The sequence below is a fragment of the Talpa occidentalis genome, unplaced genomic scaffold, assembly GCF_014898055.3.
Source record: "Talpa occidentalis isolate TD23 unplaced genomic scaffold, MPIMG_talOcc4v2.1 talOcc4.14, whole genome shotgun sequence".
Taxonomy (NCBI): Eukaryota; Metazoa; Chordata; class Mammalia; order Eulipotyphla; family Talpidae; genus Talpa; species Talpa occidentalis.
This window is the reverse complement of record NW_023601433.1, coordinates 14,285,475-14,291,474: the sequence shown is the minus strand read 5'-3', so window position 1 is coordinate 14,291,474 and position 6,000 is coordinate 14,285,475.

Sequence of the window (6,000 nt, the reverse complement as noted above, 5' to 3'; positions counted from 1 at the left end):
ACTTGTGCGGCAGAGGCTGCAGATAGCTCAGAGTGCTGTGATTAACCCCTTACGCCATCAGGGAGGCCCATGATATAAATTTCTATTCTTCCTCTCCCCACAGCGTAAATATTATATGTCCTTTCCTTGTTAATATTTCTTTAGTTACTCTATTTGTGGTATCTCTTCTGCTAGAATGTAAGTTCCATGAAGAAAGAGTCCTCATTGGGTGGATTTTGTTCACTGTTGATTATCCAGTGCTTAGAATGGAGCTTGCTACTTGCCAGCACCTAATAAATGCACAAAATGATAATGCAAAATCTTGCCACGTCTTCCCTGTCCCAGAAGTAACTACATGTTTACCAGAATTTCAAGGTTTGAAGTGGAAATGAACTTCCTCCATATCAGCACCAATCATTACACCAACCAGAATCCCTTGACTGCTTTCTTACTGGTATGCACAATTAATACATATGCTGTTCATGTTTTTATGCTTTTTAGAAATGTACATCTTGAAGACAGTAGAATTTTTTTTTTTAGGTGATGTTTTGGCCACATCCCACAAAGTTATTTAGTGCTTTCAGAGTTGTGCATTTCTAAGTCATTTGGAAATTTACTTGGATTTTCCTTACTAAGAACTATTAAGAAGCCTGGGCTTGCTAAAGAGGGAATCATTTTTTGCAGCTTTTTATTATTCACTTCTAATGTCATTGCTTTATGGAAGGAAATAGGACTCCTAGCAAATTTACTTTGAAATTCATAGAGATTTTCTTTGTGACCAGACATTTCTGGTCACAGAAATGTCAAAAATAGCTGAAGATCAGAGTGGGGAGCTTGAAAGCATTTTTTTAACTTTAGAGTCAGTTCTATACCTGCCCCAGCCCTGCCCATGTCTCAGCTGCTGACTCCAGACAACGTGTTCCAGATTGAATGCCTGAATTAAAAGTCTGGACACCTCAAGGTTTCTGCACTACTGCTCTGGAGCAAGAGTGGGTAGGCCCACCAGTGCCCCACCCACCTCCTTTCTAGGCATTTGTCTCAACACCGCCTTGAAAGTCAAACAAACAGTCCTGAACTTATGAAGATTTGACTTACGATTTTTCTTTTACTTACTGTTATTGAAGTACCATTATTTTACATCCTTGCTAGTGCATTGACACAATGCTGTGAAAACAACAAATATTCAGTAAAAACCTTGCTTCAAATTTGAATTTGGTCACTTCCTGGGTTAGCATCACACAAAATGCTTGCCCCCGAGGCTGGTCTGCAGGTAAACAGTAGAAACCGCACTGACTGCTTTTTGCTTTCAGTGTGGTGTTCAATAAATCACGTGGTAGGATTCGCATGGAATGATTTTGCCTAACTGTAGGCAAATAGAAATGTTCTGTGCATGCTTAAGGGAGGCTAGACTAAGTGGTGATGTCTGGTAGGGAAGGTGTAGTAAATGTATTTTCAACTCATGATATTTTCAACCTACCATGGGCTTATGGTGACATAAGTCCTAGAGGCGAGGAAGTCCGAGTGGTGATGCCCTTTGCAGAGCCAGCAGTCCTGGACATGCAGGGCTGGCATCCTGACTGATCTGCCTCATAGGAAGAAAGAAGGACTAAGCAAGCACAAGAAGAAGCAGAGTGGCCCTCCCTAGTGGCCCAAGGGGGTTAACACATCACTGTGAAGCTATCCACAGACTCTGTAGCACAAGTTCGATTCCCAGCCGGTCAGGGAGCTACCCACATAGTGCAGCAGACCTCTTCTGTCTGGCCCACTGCTCCCCTCACAGTGTATTTCAGTCTGTCTGCCTGTTCTGTTCCCCACTCTGTCTCTGGTGAATCCTCTCACCCCCTGTACCTCTGACCTATACCCCAATTCTTGTATGAATAAATAAATAAATCTTTTTAAAAATTTTTAGAAAGGGCCTCCCTGGTGGCACAAGGGGTTAAGATGCAACCTATGAAGCTATATGTAGCCACTGATCCCCAGCCAGAGAGCTACCCACATGGCACAGCAGACCTCTCCTGACTCACCTGCTGCTCCCCTCAGCAGTGTATTTTAATCGATCTGCCTGTTCTGCTCCCCATTCTGTCTCTGGTGAATCCTCTCATCCCCCACACCTCTGGCCTGTACCCCAGTTCTTATATGCATAAATAAATAAATCTTTAAAAAAATTTAAAAAGCAGAGGGTAATTCTGGGGTGAGGAACACTCTAACAAAAGCAAGAGCCTGAGGAGGAACTTTTAGAACTAATGGATGGTAAAAGTGGCTTAATCCTAGCACAGAAGAGCAACACATGAAGGGTAGAGAAAGGTGTGAAAGTCCAAAGGCAAAGCAGTGTGTAAGTGTGTCTGGGACTGGCCCCATGCTATCCTTTTACCTAAATGTCAAGATAAAACCTGATGTTAATTGCATTTCTGAGAATGTAACCACAATCTATTTTTCCTATAACTAAGCAGAGGTGATAATTTAGACAAAATTAAGGTCTCTGGTCAGTCAGGAAGCAAACATGGTATGAGTACTTTTTTCTGGTAATGAGTTATGTGAATTTTAACCACACCCACAAGGCAGTGGAGAGAGAGAAGGTGCAGAAAGAATATAAATAGTTGGTGGGCCTCCCTGGTGAACAAAGGGTTAAGCACTGCACTATGAAGCAATCTGCAGCCTCTGCAGCATGAGTTCGATCCCTGGCCAGAGAGCAATCCACATGGCACTGCAGACCTCTCCTGTCTCACCCCTTACTCCCCTCAGCAGTGTATTTCAGTCAATCTGCCTGTTCTGTTCCCCACTTCCCCACTCTATCTGGTAAATTCTCTCGCCCCCGCAACTCTGGCCTGTGCCCCAGCTCTTGTATGCATAAGTAAATAAATCTTAAAAAAAAAAAAAAATATATATATATATATATATATGTATATATGTAGCAGGGCTCAGGGAGGCCGGGACAAATCTTGATATTCACATTTGTTCTGTTCACCCTTGCCCCAGTCATTGTATAATACAAATTACCCACACGGAAGCCTGGAATTCTTTTAACTTTCCTTTTCAATTTTTTGTTCATATTTTGTTTTAGACTATTTTCTAAAATTGGATAACCTGGAGACTAATTTATTTGCTTGTCACTTTCCCATTAGAAGGTTGACTTCATTTTTGTTTCCATTACCAGCACACAGTGGCTTGTCCAAAATTGCCTTCACCCAAATCCCACATGGAAGAGCCCACAGCATTTTAATAAGATGGTCTTCACTTTGGAGGAATTTATAATGGGACAAATAAATCTCCTAATCTTTGAAGTAATACCCCACTTGTGCCAGCAGACACACACCGTTGGGAAGTTAGCTTACATGTGAATCCAAAGTGTATTTTTTTACATGAGCACAAGTGAATCCACGATTCTATCTTTAAAAGTTCAATGCAGAAGTTATTATGCAGCATTTTATTAGATGATAAAGAACTCCCTTTCTCCATATATCCTCCATAAACTGCTGAGTTGTCAAAGAGCTCCATAAATAATGCAGACCTCTTGCCAATCACTAACAAAAGACACCACTAAGTGGACAGAGAATTCAATGATTCCCTTTTTATGGAGATCATAGGACACATACTTAGCACGATTTGCTGACCTTGCCATCAAAAAATACTGTCTGCACAAACTCTAGCCTGCATCCTTTCACACAGGAAAGTGGAGAGCTAGGGCTTTCAGAGGGAGACAACAAACACTGGTTAAAACTCTGACTTCTCTTTAGAACTAGTTCACTGAGAAAAATTTGAAAGTATTGCTTCTCTTCCATTCCACGCACACCCTTCCAGAAAAGGCATGCTGAGCCAGGAATATGAGCTCTTTCGAGAAATCAGTTTTGAGTAAGCCAAGGGAAATGCTAAGTCAGAGCCCGGTGTGATCACAGTTTCATTATCATTCATGATAGACCATGAATCATCACTCATGTGTCTCATTTGTACCATGACAAATTATGCCACTCAGGAAGATTCACATACTCTGTCCCAGGGAATTTGGCTTGGGAAATCGAGTTAGAGTGACAGGAGACTTGGTAAATGCATAAATCCAAAGAAAGGAACTGCCCATAGGACAAATCCGATTGAGTCAACCAGATGTTTGGGACGTGGTCTGGACATGCTAGTGACCTCCATATTGGGAGTCAGTGCTCATTTCTCAATATTCCAACCTGAGTCTGCACTCTGTTACTGCCTAAATGTGGGGAGTGCCCACTTTCAGAAGTCAGATGATCCTTTGGAAGGTTCAGTTGAAGGTATTAAAATGCAGACATTCTATTTCCTCCTCTGGATTTCTTTCCCAGTTAGATTCCAGTCATCTACAAATGTTCCATCCACAAGGGGGAATCCGTCGCTCAAATCAGAGCTTAGACTGGCAAAATTCTCCACCTGACTAAATCTGCTAAAACAACCAGAAAACTGTAAAGAATTGTCATTTTGGGGCCTCCCCAGTGGCTCAGCGGTTGAGTGCTGGGCTGCGAAGCTGCCCACAGCCTCTGCAGGGCCAGTTCGATCCCCGGCTGCTGGGCGAGGGTTCCATATGGCACGCAGACCTCTCCTGCTGTGCCTGCTGCTCCCCTCAGCAGTGTACTTCATCGGTCTGCCTGTTCTGTTCCCAGCTCTGGCTCTGGTGAATTCTCTCACCCTCCCGCACTTCTGACTGTACCCATGCTTGTATAAATAAATAAATCTTTAAAAAAAAAAAAAGAATTGTCATTTTGCATAATATGGCACACTGTGATTAATCTCCATAACATAAACCTGTCCTCTCAAAAGAAAGGTTAATGGTACATTCTTTAAAAAATGCAATATTCCTCTCTACTAGGTGTTGTTATTTTCTGTATATTTGTAACAGAATCAGCTTCCGGACATGTTAAAAGCTGGGTTCTTGGGCTTCACCCCAAACCCTCAACTGATGTTTCTGGGAAATGTTAACTTCTTTATGTGAGTTCCCAGATAGTTCTGTAGACATTATAGTTTGAGAATCACTTGCAATAGTTTCTCACTAAGACTCATTCCTGCCTTAATGTGCTGTAGAGATGTCAGTCTATACAAAATAGGTGCACCTATGTGACCCCCTGCTGTCATCAGTCACCCCCAAACTCAGGCCATGGCAGGACTGTGCCAAGGGTGCTAGACAGATAAAATTGGGTCAGGGAAACTCAAAGGGCAAGAGTATACATCTTCATTCAAGTTCAATGCCTTCATTTCTCACTCCACAGTAAAATTCCGGGTTGTCTTCCAGAAAAATGGAAGTAAAAACAATAAAGGAATTTTACTTCTGGATTTTAAGAGGATTAAATGAAACAATGGAAATACAGAATCCTGTGTATAATGATGCTTAATTAATATCTGAATTAATTCAATAAATGTTAATTCCCTTCCCAAGTTTACATTTGTAAAATGAGCACGAGGGTGATCCCTGGTTTGTGTGTTGTTTTGAAGATCACCTAGTATGTGTGAGAAAGCTGCTCTTTCAATAACTTTGTGGAGCACAGAGCCCTGAATTCCTTCTCCTGCCTTGAAAGAGGGGCATACAAGGCCAGTGGTTCCATCCAAGAGATGGTCAGCCAAATAATTAAGCCTAAACAGCTTCATATCCAGATCCTCCCAAACTGTGATATGTTACCTATGTGGCTGAAGGATTTTGGAGACATGATTATGTTTAGGATTTTGAGATAGTGAGGTTGTCCTGGATCCCCCAAGGGCCCTACGTGCAGGCATGAAAGTCTTTATAAGAAAGAAGCAGAGGGAGATTAGACTGCAGAAGGAAAAGACATGTGAATGGCAGAAGTGGGGGACAAAGGGCCTGTGGAACAAGGAAGGAGTCATGGTCCCCAAAGGGCAGCTCCAGGAGCTGGACAAAGTGAGGAGACACATCCTTCCCTATAACCTCCCGAGGTGACCAGCCCTGCTGATGACTTGCTGTTGTCCCCAGAAGAGGCATTTCACATGCTGACCACCAGAACTGTTAAGGAAATACATCTGTATTGTTTTAAGCCACCAGCTTTATGGGGATTT